General features: G+C 40.9%; 1 protein-coding gene across 7 annotated transcripts in view; it reads left to right on the forward strand.

Annotated features, from left to right (window-relative positions):
* BLTP3A (bridge-like lipid transfer protein family member 3A) overlaps positions 1–15567 on the forward strand; it is a 222098-nt gene that overhangs the window by 159647 nt on the left and 46884 nt on the right. The gene's annotated exons all lie outside the window — the stretch shown is intronic.

Raw genomic sequence — 15567 nt, forward strand, 5'->3', positions numbered from 1 at the left:
AGGGTAGAATGCAGATGGGAAACTATGGGAACACATAACAAAAAATTGTCTCCGTCCGGTAATTATTGATGGGAAGGTTGAGGTATATTACATCACATGGGTATTGACAGTTCAAAGAGTAGAAGCATTGGGTTCTGGAAAATCAAATTAGCGGTGAGTATAATTATAATATTTCCCTTCACCCATGACCGCACCCAAGAGAGAGTAACAGGAATTGCACCCCTTTAGGGAGGAACCACCACATGCAAAACCTTTCTTCCAAAGGAAGAACTTGTATATAACAGGTAGTGCCTAAAGAACGTACATGGTGAGGACCAAGTATCAGCTCTTCAGATTTGCTCAATTGGGGCATTAGCTCAATCTGCCCGGGATGTGGCTAGAGCCCTGGTGAATGTGCCTTCAACCCTTACTGGAAGAGTCTGTCTAGCTGAAGTAAATACTAGAGCAATAGCCATCCTAATCTACCTAGCCAGGGAACTATCCTTTCTAGGACTTTGAAATTGGCAAACAGGGAATTAGACTTCCTCCAGGTTGAAGTTATTCCTCATACTGAAGAAGACACCTGCTTACATCTAGGGAGTGTAATTTAATCTCCTGGAATTTTGGGGGAGACCGGTGGAATTTAGAGACTACCTTAGGTAGGGAAGTTGGGTCTAGTCTGATAACCACTCTGTCATCCAACACCTATTGGAGGGTTTACAGAAATGGCGTGCAACTCACTGATTCTCTTAGCTGATGTTAAGGCAAATAGAAGAATGGTTTAAAGTGTGAAGATCTCAATGGGAGCTGAACTCAAAAGGAGGCTTGGTTAGGGAATTTAAAACTAGATTAATGCCCCAATTCTAAGTCTATCAATTGGCCAGGACTGATAGGAAGCCTTTACAAGCCTACCTATCCATGGCTGGTGAGCTAACTACACTTTTTTTTTTTTTTTAAATCAAGTAATTTTTTATATTCAGCAAAAACAAAACATTTGCGATACAGCATCGCAATACATACAAAACTCCCCCTTCTTCCATAGTATGCATAATCATGAATACCTCCCCACTAACTTTCTTCTATGGGCCCCAGATCTATTTCCAATTTACTCCTCAATATGGAAGGTGAATCATCTAGGAATCTTATCAGAAGACTTTTGTACAGAAGAGATATAAGGCCAGAGGTATAACTAGTCTTGCTAATAACTACTATCAGGACATTATCCATTATTGTGTCTGCGCTACTCCTATTCTCCATACCGTATGCATGACAAACCTGAAGATATTTATAAAATTGGGTATGAGGAAGACTAAACTCGGTCTGTAAACATGAAAATAACTTCAATTCCTGATTATCCAACAACTGGCCAGTTCTACAAACACCTTTGTCCTTCCACAAAGCAAAATCTGTTAGTGTTCATATGGGGCAACCAAGGCGTATCCCAAATAGCCGTATATTGTGTACAACCCGTGATACCTTGAACATTTCTAACACTCCACCATATTTTGTGCATCAAATACAGCATTGGATAAGTTTTAGTATGCTGTTTAAATTTATGGGTCTCTAGTGCCTCATATAAAGAGTCTGAACATAGGAAATGTTGTAAAAGCAGTCTATTAGAATCCACTGTCATCGATATCCCATCCTCTGAGATGCTGCAGCTGAGAAGCCAGATAATAAAGTTGGGGGTTAGGAATCGCCAGACCTCCGTCTGTCTTATCCCTCTGCAAAGTCTCCAACTTTATGCGCGCATGCCCCGTATTCCATATAAGAGACCTAAATAGCCCATTAACATTGTAGAAGAACCGCGGAGGTAACCATATAGGTGCATTGTGTAAAAGATAGAGCAATTTAGGCATCCATATCATTTTAATTAAATTACATCTGCCAATGACTGAACGATACAATTTATGCCACACATCCAACTTAATGTTAAATCGGGCCAGTAAAGGGGTTAAATTCAATCGTTAAAATTCCTCCAGTTTCATAGATATTTCTACTCCAAGATATTTAAAGGAGGTGACGACACATTTCATTGGGAGATCTGCACATGGCACCTTCGTGTGTGAATCATCCACCTTTATCAGGACAGACTTGGACCAGTTAATGGTCAAGCCGGAGAACCGGCCAAACTCCCCAATAATAGACATAGCTGCATCCAAGGAGGCAGCACCATCCTCCAGAAATAGTAGCATCTCATCAGCGTATAACGCCAGTTTATCCTCCTGCTCTCCATGACGGAACCCGACGATGTCAACAGAACCCCTAATCAATACTGCTGATGGCTATGGCAAAAAGTAACGGAGATCGGGCAGCCCTGCCGTGTACCTCTACCCAACGGAAATGTAGTGGTCAAAGTTATTTACTCTAATTCTAGCCACAGGTCCGAATCCAGGAAATAAACGAGTCCCCAAAGCCTATTTTCTGAAGCACTCCCCATAAGTATGCCCATTCCACACTATCGAAGGACTTCGCTGCATCCAGAGAGCAAAGTACCCTCCTACCGGAGTTGTCAGCTGGATGTTGCAAGTTTAAAAATAACCGTCTAAGGTTAATAGCTGTAGATTTATTTGGCATAAAGCCAGTTTGATCAGGGTGTATTATTGACGTGATAATCCTGGAAAGGCGCACAGCTATAGCCTTAGCAATAATTTTAATGTCCACAGGCAACAGAGATATTGGTCTATAAGAGTCCGCCAACAAAGGATCTTTACCAGGTTTCAAAAGAACCACTATCACTGCCTCTCTCATAGTGTCAGGTAGACCCTGGTCTCTAACAGCTGACGTAAAAACATCCAAAAGATGCGGCAGGAGTATGTCACCCAATTTTTTAAAAATTTCCGCCAGCAGGCCATCCGATCCCAGAGCCTTGCTATTCGCTGAAGACGCCACTGCCTCCTGCAACTCTTCCAAGGTTAAAGGAGTCTCCAAAGATTCTTTATCGCTAGAAGCTAAACATGGCAATGATATATCCGATAAATATGTATCTAATTGTGTCTCACGCATGAACATGCGAACTGTATAAAGAGGTGTAATAAGATTTAAATACCTACGCTATCTCCGCATTACCATATACCAGGACCCCATCAGCATTCTGTATCGTTGCAATATATGTTTGACCATACTGCGCCCTTGCCACCATTGCAAGCATATGTCCCGCATTCTCCCCTTCTGCATAAGAGTGCTGTTTCTGAAACATCCTCTTATTTGCCGCCATCTCTAGCAGATGCTTCTGCAGTAGGTCCTGAGCTTCACGCCAATCCGCCAGAGACTGGATGGTGTTGTTCAAAACATGGGTAATTTCAGTCTGTTGCACCCTACTCCGAAGAACATCACCCAACTTTCTAGTCTTCAACTTAACCTGACTTATTAACTGAATCAAACACCCTCTTAGCATAGCTTTCTTAGCATTCCATACCATACCTATGCCTGCCGTACCCACATTGTCCGAAAAATAGTCCTCCAACACCTTAGATACAACCGAAACATCAATAATAGTTAACCAAAATGCAGTCAACCTCCACAGCGTTCTACTAGTTGTAGGTCCCTGAGATATTTTGTGATACCAGTAACAGGGCAGAGTGGTCAGAAAGTGCCCTAGGTAGATAATCAATATGCACCACTGCTCTGGCTACAGTTTCAGGGCCTAAGCCGAGATCTATATGGGTCAAGCGGTTATGGGAGCTAGAAAAGCAGGAATACTGCTTCTCGTGCGTATGTTTCAATCTCCATAGATCGAGCAGCTGTACGTCCTGAAGAAAAGACCCAAAAGCTGTTACAGGACCATCCACATTTGCACCATCATTGTTAAATTTATCCCAATAAGGTTGTACATAGTTATTAAAATCTCCCAGCAAGACAAATGGTATACCCGGCCTACCGCCAGTAGAATTCAGAACCTTTCTAAGCACATCATAATTAAAGAGAGGTGGAGTATAAACCCCCAACAAGAATATATTGTATAGAATATATAGTACAATGAAGACAGACATATCTCCCCTCATCATCAATGTCAACCAGAAGACACGAGAAGGGGATCAAACGATGTATCATCAGGCTGACACCCCTCGAATAACTGGTGTGAACAGAATGATATTCATAGCTCATCCATGCACGGTGTATAGTTGAAATTCTATCCCTGGAGAGATACGTTTCTTGCAGACATAATATAGCAGAAAAATGAGGCTTAACATAGTCAAATATAGCTGTACGCTTAGTAGGTTCTCAAAGGCCCCGCACATTCCAGGATACAATCTTAATATTAAGAGCCATAAGGTTTACACATATGAATAAAACAGGAGGAAAACAGTATTTTCATACAATTACAGTACATACCCATATTGTAATCAGAACACAGATGTATACTCTGGAAGAACCCCCAAAAATCACCCCCACCCCCCATACCAACATAACCCACACTTGCCAAAAAACTTGCTTTAGCCAAAGCAAGTTAGGGCACCAGTCCTCCTTGAACCTGGACAACATGTTTCAGACAACGGAACAGTCAGCGTCCTGTAACCACTCCTGGATTCAAGGGAAAGTCTATCAAATCAACAGCAAAGGAGCATGTGTGTTTCGAAGCAACCGGCTCCCTGAAAAGAACAACCCCACAAATAGATCGAAGCCCGTTCCACCATCTATCCATCTGCATCACGAATATGGCGCTCACTGCGATCCAGCCACCTCACGGCATCCTTCGAATTTCAAAAAAGTGCGTTTCCCCCAAGGCGACCACACGAAGTTTCGCAGGATACAACATCGCATATGGGATTTTGAGAGCACGCAATCTCCTCTTTACCTCCTGGAATAGGATACGTTTCCTTTGGATATCTGCAGAGAAGTCCAGAAAAAATGCTATACGATGGCCATCCACAGTAACTTCCTTCATATCTCTAGCCGCTCTCAGGATGGCATCCCTGGCACGATAATGCAGAAGTTTAGGAAGCATGGTCCGCGGTGGTGACCCAGGCGGAAGTGGTCGCATGGGGACCCTGTTAGCACGTTCTACAGCATACATGGGTGACAAAATCGTATCACCAAAAGTAGATTTCAGCCATGTCTCGATATATTCAGTCCGGGTAGTACCCTTGGTGCGTTCAGGCAAACCCACCAGTCGAACATTATTTCATCTGAGCCATTTCCAGGTCATCTGCCTTAGCTTTTAAATTCAAAATGGCGCGGTCATGCTTTGAAATATCCCTTTGCATGGGTAAAATGGCGTCCTCAATCTTGCTAACTCGACCCTCCACCGTCGACATCCTGTCAGAGACTTTCTGCAAATCAGGCCGGATAAGTCCCACATCCTCACGAACACCTCCCAACTGCAGTGACATGGAGGACAGAGTGGTATTACATTTAGTAATGGCCAGAAAAAAGTCTTTAATGGAAGACTCACCCTTCCCAGGCAGTGCAGTAGGGGTTAATAATGAGCAGGAATCCGCCACAGGTTGAGACCCCAGGTCCATTACCTGTCCTTCACAGGATTCAGTAGCACTCACCTCAGTGTCCACTTCCAGTGCTGGAATCAGTGTACAGTCAGCGGTGATCCCTAAACATCCAGACTTGCTTGAAGAAGTAGACGGAGTTCTGGCATATCCTGCCAATTTAGAGGCCGCTGCACGTGCGGCTGCAGACGGCGCGCCGGCGCCATCTTGGTTGTCCCTCTACACCGCCGCATCCTTATCTCGACGAGTCATGGCCACCAGGTCAGTGAAACAAGGCTACAATCCCCCAGGTAAGAGTCATCAGGCTGAGGCAAATTAAGCCAGGATGGGTCTCCGAAATAGGATGAAAAAAGGAGTTTGGGCAGGAGCTAACACACTGGGCGTCCTCTCACATCTCCAGTCAGGCCACGCCCCCCCCCCCCCCCCGGTGAGCTAACCTCTAATCAAACAAAGCCCCTAAGACCAAAATCTGGACTTTTTTTTTTTTCGTCTACGTCTACAAAACATCAAAAACATTTCACACAAGAAAAGAAAAGGCAGGAGCAAATTATCAGACAAAGGTAACAAAAAAATAGAGACCAGTTTTTTTTTCTCTCCCCTTCTCCTCTGCTCTCTCTCCCTAAACCAGTTACATCTCAACAGAGATCCTAGCAATACCAGTTATTACATGATGCATTACTCCAAGAAAAACTTCATTACTCCTCCTTTCTACCCTTATGTTACTCTTTGCTCCCCTCTATTATTCATTTGGTATTTATTTTAATACTAATTAACCCCTTTTACAAAAAAACAAACCCTCTAGTCCTTGGTCTTCTCTGCCCCCATCTCCCATTACATATTCTCTAGGGCCCTCATCTGAGTTATTCCATATTGACTGTTAATCCACATGAGTCCAAATTTTTTTCAAACTCTGGCAATCTATTTTTTTTCCTTATAAATAAATTTTTCTAACATCACTATTCTATTAGCATAGTTTACCTAGTTCCGTACTGTAGGAGGGTTCAGATTTTTCCAGTTTATAAGGATACATTTCCTATCAAAATATAGAAGTTCTGCCATTGCCTTATTAGTCCTGGAGTATCCTACAGTTAAGTATATTGCCCCTAATATACAAATCCAGGGATCTGGTGGGATCTCTTGTTGAAATGTATTCTAAATTTCCTTACATATTCTCTCTCCCAGAAGATACATAACCCTAGGACATGCCCATAAAATATGTAAATTATCGCCTTTTTTTCCCGTACACCTTGGGCACCAAGAATCTGTGTTGATTTAACCCCTAGATATCTTATCCAGCGAGAAATGCAAATTATGTAAAACTTGAAACTGCGACATTTCTATGTGCCAAACTAAATGAGATTTTAGTAAGCCGCAATATTGAGATGAAAAAATGCTTGGCACTACCATAGCTGTGCCAATCCAGGATACACAATTCATCGATGGTGCTCAGTGCTTCATAGATAGGTTCAACATAAGAAGCTTGAAGAGGAAAAATCACACGGCACTCACCATGTTCCAATTGATCTTGGTGCTTTTAATTCACAGTTTCCGAGGTGGGCACAACACAGGAGACACAAATAAGACAACTGGCCGTTTCGTGTCCCCCAGACGCTTTCTCAAGGCCTCCTGAGATTGAGTGCCCTCTCACTTAAATCCCCTAGCCGGACTTACTTAGCAACTTCCGTTCTACGTAACCATTTACAAAATATAAACCGTTTTAAAAACATATACCATCTTATGGGTCAAATAGAAACGATGTAGGTTTGTTCAACTAAAAAGCAGATCGATCGTTCCTATCATTCAGGCCCAGAGGTCCTAGTGCCTAGTTTTATTATCCAGTTTGCCTCACAGCATCGCAGCTTTACATGTCGGTCACTACTGTCGATTGGGGCAAATACTCGTTATAGCCCAGCAAAAAACATACATTTAGGGTCACCCCCATGTACCTCTCGTATATGATTTATTAATCTTGGGGATCCCTTTCCTGTACCGATTGAATATACATGTTCCCGAAAACGTTTAAATAAGGGGCGTATTGTTTTGCCTATGTAGAAGAATCTACAAGGGCAAAATACCACATAGACTAGAAAATTAGATTTACAAGTGATAAGATGCGGGATGTCCTGTGGTTCTGCACCCATTCTGACTTTTTTGCCAATGTGCAGGTGTCCCCAAATGAATAATTACCACATTTATGATTGCCTATTGGTGCAATATCTCTCCACCAATCTCCCTTCTTATTCAAAAGACGACCTTTTACTAGTTCATCCTATAGATTTTTGCATCTTCTGAACAAGATAATAGGGGGATAGCTAGCTTTCTCTACATGATCCATATCGGCTTCTATAATGTGCCAGTTTATTTATTTATTATTTATTTATTACTTATATAGCGCCAACATATTACGCAGCGCTGTACAGAGGTCCTCTTTTACTGTCCCCATTGGGGCTCACAATCTAATGGCACTATTAATGAGACCTGCTGAGGGGCTGTATTTGAAAGAAAACAAACAACCTTTTGGATCTATCTTTTTTCCGATTCCCAAAGAGTACATTTTTACGATTGCACCTAAGTGCTCTAGAAAAGGTTTCGGACAGTATTTCCTCACTGTACCCTCTTGCTCTCAATCGATCCATTAATTCCATTTATTGTTCTAGGAATACGTTATGGTCACTGTTAATGCGTTTTAACCTCAAGAACTGGCCATATGGCAAAGATCTCTTAACATGTGGATGGAAGCTATCATGATGCAAAAATGCATTAGTTGCTGTGGGTTTGCGATACCCACTTGTATGCATACTTCTCCCATCTGCTTTAATTTGAACATCCAGAAATTCTATGCTATCCCCCCCAAAGTTTGCAGTAAACTCCATATTGAGATCATTCGTATTGATGTACTGAATGAACTCCTTAAATTGTTTTGGGGTGCCTGACCATATTATTAGAACGTCATCAATAAAATTTGACCAATGTTTTATATATCAGCTCGTCTGCATTGTTGGGTTTGATGTCTCATCTTCCAATTAAAGAGGCTCTGTCACCAGATTTTGCAACCCCTATCTGCTATTGCAGCAGATAGGCGCTGCAATGTAGATTACAGTAACGTTTTTATTTTTAAAAAACGAGCATTTTTGGCCAAGTTATGACCATTTTCGTATTTATGCAAATGAAGCTTGCAAAAGTACAACTGGGCGTGTTGAAAAGTAAAAGTACAACTGGGCGTGTATTATGTGCGTACATCGGGGCGTGTTTACTTCTTTTACTAGCTGGGCGTTGTGTATAGAAGTGTCATCCACTTCTCTTCACAACGCCCAGCTTCTGGCAGTGCAGACACAGCCGTGTTCTCCAGAGATCACGCTGTGTCGTCACTCACAGGTCCTGCATCGTGTCAGACGAGCGAGGACACCGGCACCAGAGGCTACAGATGATTCTACAGCAGCATCGGCGTTTGCAGGTAAGTCGATGTAGCTACTTACCTGCAAATGCTGATGCTGCTGCAGAATCAACTGTAGCCTCTGGTGCCGACACGATGCAGGACCTGTGAGTGACGTCACAGATCTGCACTGCCAGAAGCTGGGCGTTGTGAAGAGAAGTGGATGATACTTCTCATCAGAACGCCCAGCTAGTAAAAGTAGTAAACACGCCCCGATGTACGCACATAATACACGCCCAGTTGTACTTTTACTTTTCAACACGCCCAGTTGTACTTTTGCAAGCCTCATTTGCATAAATACGAAAATGGTCATAACTTGGCCAAAAATGCTCGTTTTTAAAAAATAAAAACGTTACTGTAATCTACATTGCAGCGCCGATCTGCTGCAATAGCAGATAGGGGTTGCAAAATCTGGTGACAGAGCCTCTTTAAGAATACCCCATAGATTCTCTATGGGGTTTAGGTCAGGCGAGTTTGCTGGCCAATCAAGCACAGTGATACTGTAGTTAATAAACCAGGTATTGGTACTTTTGGCAGTGTGGGCAGGTGCCAAGTCCTGCTGGAAAATGAATTCAGCATCTCCATAAAGCTTGTCAGCAGAGGGAAGCATGAAGTGCTCCAAAATGTCCTATTAGACGGCTGCATTGACTCTGAACTTGATATAACACAATGGAACAACACCAGCAGATGACATGGCTCCCCAAACCATCACTGACTGTGGAAACTTCATACTGGACTGCAAGCAACTTGGATTGATGCCTCTCCACTCTTCCTCCAGACTCTGGGACCTTGATTTCCAAATGAAATGCAAAATTTACTTTCATCTGAAAACAGGACTTTGGACCACTGAGAAACAGTGTTGGTCCACTGTGTTATATCAAGTCCAGAGTCTACGCAGCCATCTACTAGGAAATTTTAGAGCACTTTATGCTTCCCTCTGCTGACAAGCTTTATGGAGATGCTGATTTCATTTTCCAGCAGGACTTGGCACCTGCCCACACTGCCAAAAGTACCAATACCTCCAATACCTGGTTTAATAACCACAGTATCACTGTGCTTGATTGGCCAGCAAACTCGCCTGACCTAAACCTCATAGAGATTCTATGGGGTATTGTCAAGAAGAAGATGAGACACCAGACTCAACAATGCAGACAAGCTGAAGGCCAAAGCAACCTGCGCATCCATAACACCTCAGCAGTGCTGCAGGCTGATCATCTCCATGCCACGCCGCATTCATGCAAAAGGAGCCCCGACCAAGTATTGAGTGCATATACTGTACATACTTTTTGGTGGGCCAACATTTCGGTATTAAAAATCATTTTTGAAATTGGGCTTATATAATAATGAAAATCCAAAATTTATCGTCTCAGAAAATTAGATTAACTGTTAGCCATAATCATCAACATTAAAAGAAAAAAATGCTGGAAATAGATCACTCTGTGTGTAATGAATCTATATAATATGAGTTTCACTTTTTGAATTTAATTACTGAAATAAATAAAGTTTTTGATGATCTAATTAATTGAGAAGGACAAGTAGATGTAGATCATATATAGATGTACAGTTTTAGGCTGTGGCTACATGGCGACTTTGACTGTGACACTGGTCGCATGCACAAAAATCGCTTTGGAAAATTTGCTCTCCAAAAGCCAGTTCGCGCACCATTCATTGTAAGCTCCGCCTTGTGTCCATCGTGTATGAAATGCACACATATTTGGTATAGCTGCATTCGGCAGAAGTAGCTAATTATGTATTTAGGTGTGTTTACCCAGTGGCGTGCACAAGATGTCAAAAAAGGTCACCTGAATTCCCATGTTTGGAAAACAAAATGCCAGTTTTAAAGTCCATGAATTGTCTGGAAAAAATTTTGAGGCTAAAATATTTTTATATGTCACTAAACAGCTTGGAGGGGGGGTCCAATTTCCTAAAAAGAGTTATTTTGTGGGTGTTAATGGTATTTTGGCACTTCACAACATCTGTAATGGTCGTATGTTCTCCGCAAACCAGCTTTGGAAAATTTGCTCTCCAAAAGCCAGTTTGCGCACCATTCATTGTAAGCACCGCCTTGTGCCCAGCGTGTAAGGAATGTGCACACATTTTGGTATTGCTGAAGTCGGCAGACGTTGCCAAATATGTATTTAGGTGTGTTTACCCAGTGGCATGCACCAGATCTCAAAAAACATCACCTAAAATCACATATTCACATTTTTTTTTCCCTTTTTTCCTTGAATATTTTTTAAAAAGTTAAATATATCTATTATTTTTTGGAAGCCCAACATGTTCTGAGAAAAACAAGACCAAATACATGTAGGTTGGAAGAGTAATAGAAGAAAAATGTATTTTCAAATTGGCTCGTGGCTAAAACTTGAAAATGGACCTGGTCAGGAAGTAGTTAAAGGTGTATATAGCCTTTGATCATACCCTATGCTGCACTATATAGGCAATTTTTTACAGGAGTTCTTCTTTAAATCTCTGTCTATTCAGGAGATTTGGAGCTTTGCATAAGATAAATGTAGTTTTGATTGCTATACAGATATATTAACCCTTTCAGGACCAAGGGTCCTCGATGCCTCAATGACGAGCCCCATTTTTTCAAATCTGACGTGTCATTTTATGTGGTGATAACTCTGGAATGCTTTTGCCTATCCAAGCGATTCAGAGATTGTTTTCTCGTGACATATTGTACTTTATGTTAGTGTAAAAATTTGGTCAATAAATTCATAGCTTATTTGTGAAAAACGCCAAAATTTTAAGAAAATTTGCAAAAATTATAATTTTTCTAATTTTAAATGAAATCTACATTGTAAAATAGATCTTAATACCACACAAGATTGTTGCTAATTGACATCCTCCATATGTCTACTTTATATTTGCATTGGTTTTTGAACATTATTTTGTTTTTCTAGGACGTTACAAGGCTTAGAACTTTAGCAGCAATTTCTTACATTTTCAAGAAAATTTCAAAAGGTTATTTTGTCAAGGACCAGTTCAGTTCTGAAGTGGCTTTGGGGGCCTTATGTACTAGATAGACCCCATAAATCACCCCATTTTAAAAACTGCACCCCTCAAAGTATTCAAAACAGCATTCAGAAAGTTTATTAACCCTTTAGGCGTTTCACAGGAATTAAAGCAAAGTAGAGGTGAAATGTACAAATTTCATTTTTTTTTAGGCGAAATTCATTTGTAATAAAAAATTTTCTGTAACACAGAAGGTTTTACCAGAGAAATGCTGCTCAATATTTATTGCCCAGATTCTGCAGTATTTAGAAATATCCCACATGTGGCTCTAGTGTGTTAATGGACTGAAGCACCAGCCTAAGAAGCAAAGGAGTACCTAGTGGATTTTGGGGCCTCCTTTTTTTAGAATATATTTTAGGCACCATGTCAGGTTTGAAGAGGTCTTGTGGTGCCAAAACAGATAAATTCCATGAGGTGTGTAGTTTCCCAAACCACTTTTGGGGAGATTCCACTAAGGGTATAGTTAGCATCTTGACCCGACAGGTCTTTTGCTATATTTACTGGAATATGTCTGTGAAAATGAAAATCTACTTTCTTTCTGAAAAAATATAATGTAATTTTTACAAGGAATAAAGAATAAAAATCACCCCAAAACTTATAAAGCTATTTCTCCCGATTACGGCAATATCCCATATGTGGTAATACACTGCTGTTTGGTCCCATGGCAGAGCTCAGAAGGGAAGGAGCGCCATTTGGCTTTTGGAGCACAGATTTTGCTTGGTAGTTGTTCTGTTTGGGGTTTTGCTGGTATTTCAGTTTATAATGTGGGGGTATATGTAAGCTGGGCAGAGTACATCAGAGCATAATAAGGGTGTAAATAATTCATAGATTTGTGGCCGGTGTCGCACTGATAAATGGTGCCCAATCTTATCCGCTTTTGGACACTCTGCACAATTTCTGTCGCTATATTCTGAGCGCCAGAACTTTTTTTTATTTTTTCTCCACCGGAGCCGTGTGAGGGCTTATTTGTTACGTTACAATCTGTAGTTTTCGTTGGTACCATTTTAAGGTGCGTGTGATTTTTTTGATCACTTTTTATTAGATTTTTTTTTGGCAAGCAAAGTGACAAAAAAAAACAGATTTTGACAATGTTTTTATCCTTTTTTTTTTTTTTACAGTAATCACTGTGCGCTATAAATGACATTTTACTTTATTCTGCAGGTCGGTACGATTACGGCGATACCATATGTATATAGTTTTTTTTATGTTTTGTGGCGTTTGCGCAATAAAATAAAATAATTTATTTTTTGTGTCACCATATTCTGAGAGCCGTATTTTTTTTTATTTTTCAGTCAAAAAAAGCTGTGTAAGGGCTTGTTTTTTGCGGGACGGGTTGTAGTTTTTATTGGTATTATTATGGGGTACATGCGAATCACTTTTTATTCTATATTTTGGGAGGGGTGATTGACAAAAAAAAAGTGATGCTAGTATTGTTCTTTAATTATTTTTTGCGGTGTTCACCGTGCGGGAAAAATAATATTATAGTTTTATAGTTGGGGGCGTCGTGATACCAAATATGTGTACTTTTTTAACGGTTTATTTTTTTTCCTATAATAAGAGACTTATTATAGGGGAAAAAAAGCATTTTTTGTAGCTTATACACTTGTATAAAACTTTTTTATTACTTTTTTTTTTTTTTTTACTTGAAGACCCGCAGCACTGATGGCTGCTATAATACATTACACTACCTAGGTAGTGTAACGTGTTATAAACTGTCAGTTTGACACTGACAGTCACACTGACAGGAAGCCTATGAGGATCAGCTGGTCCTCATAGGCTTCCGTGAATGGCAGACCGTCATTATACTGTGGGGGGCATTATACTTTTTTATGGGGCACTTTTTTTTATGGTGCGGTTGGGGCGCTGAAAGATAATTTTGCACGGGCCGCCATCTGTTCTAAGGCCGTCCCTGGCTGCTTCTCTAAGTCGTTGGCAGAGCTGCGGATTTGGTGTGTCTTTATAATGCTAAGAGCTCTATCATGATCTAGTCACAAGACTTGTTTGTAGTCGAGACCTTCCACTTAAAGTGTACCTCTGATTTCATAATGATGTAAAACAAATGGTAAAGTCTGATTCCCACTTAAAGACAAAGAAAATGATGCCCATTTTGTGAAACTCCCTTTTTTCCCTGAAATAGGGTGTTTTTTTGTGCTCTACAGCTACTTGATTAAAATCTTGCCCAGCACCATAGAAGGGGCAGAGACTTCCTTATTCGAACATCTGCCTGGGAGACGTGTCTGTCGAACAGCTTCCCAAGCGGCCTAGCCTTCTCTCATGAATGCATGCTTGGTTACTAATCCAATGAGCTTTCAGTTTGCTGCGTTTCAGCAGTGGCCGACTTTGTTTTAAACTGCAGGCTTGCAGCTGGAACATGCACGCTTACATCTTGCCTTCCAATATGCAACCATTTAACCTAGAATCCATACCCAGCGTCTGTACGAGCTGGCTACGGATTTCCCTAGAGAACAAGCACACCCTGCACAACTAATCACTACACATACATACAGAAGGAGACATGGGCAAACAATTGGGAAAAGTGGAAGAACGCTACTTAGGTAATGAAGATATATTGAGAAGATACTTCGAATCATGAAATGAAACAATCCATACAAATGTATTAGCTGTACAGATACATTCTATCATTCTTGCCTACAAAAGCCCAATGCCCTGACTGCCAGGACGTAATACTTTTAAAAGGGTTGTATCAGGGCCATCTTTTGTGTGAGAACCTTAGATAGTGATATAAGAAGGACAAATATTACAGTATCAATATTTTAATTTTTTGAAAATGTATTTACGATCGGCCTTTTTTGCTCCAATTATCCGTTGCACTTCTTGATTCTTTCGGGTTGGTGGGCGGGCTGTAACCTGCCACCACATGACCGTAATGTTGAGTATTTATCTTGGCACTTGTGTCTTGCTTACTTCCATTGTGATCCCCTTTACTGTAGTGCTCCAAGAGGCCATCACATATATTAGGATACAATGAGACAGCTCTGGCGTAAGGAGCTTTCCTACTCATATAAACTCAGGAGGTCTCCGAGTTCACATGGACATGACCGCTCCTGGCTATTGCACATGCCCGTAGCTGTCCCAGTATATTCTATATAAATGTACACTCTGGTGGCGGGCTGGGAGCGCTGCTGAACGGGGATAATGAGATTCAACTGCACATGCCTGGCCACTGCAACAATCACTGCTGGTGGCTTTGTCTATGGGCAACTGAAAATAACAATGAATAAGCCTTGGATAATACGTGACAAGATATTTTGCGCTAGGGGCATTTCCTGTAATTGGTGACATGTATATTTAGCTGTTAGCAATGCAAGTAAACATGTTAGTCATGAAACAACCCCTTACTCCAATTTTTGTTATAGGGGTCACTCATTCTCTACAGTCTTTTCTTGAGTCATATGGTTGTAATAGATTTTGTGCTACATACAGTATAATATACAGTGTTATCTCTTTCCCATTTTGCACTTCATGTCATTGAGTATGATCTATTATACCTATTGATACTTTACTTACCTTGTATGTTTATGAAAGAAAAAATAAAAGATTTAAAAAAGGACATACAAATAGAGGTATACCTCCAATGATCCCTCAGACGGAATGTGTGGTTTGTACAGAATTCTGACTTGCTTTTATAGGCCATTAACCAAGTAGTGTAATGTGCTCCTGGATCTGTGGTTT

Source organism: Rhinoderma darwinii, chromosome 2 (assembly GCF_050947455.1).
Source record: "Rhinoderma darwinii isolate aRhiDar2 chromosome 2, aRhiDar2.hap1, whole genome shotgun sequence".
Taxonomy (NCBI): Eukaryota; Metazoa; Chordata; class Amphibia; order Anura; family Rhinodermatidae; genus Rhinoderma; species Rhinoderma darwinii.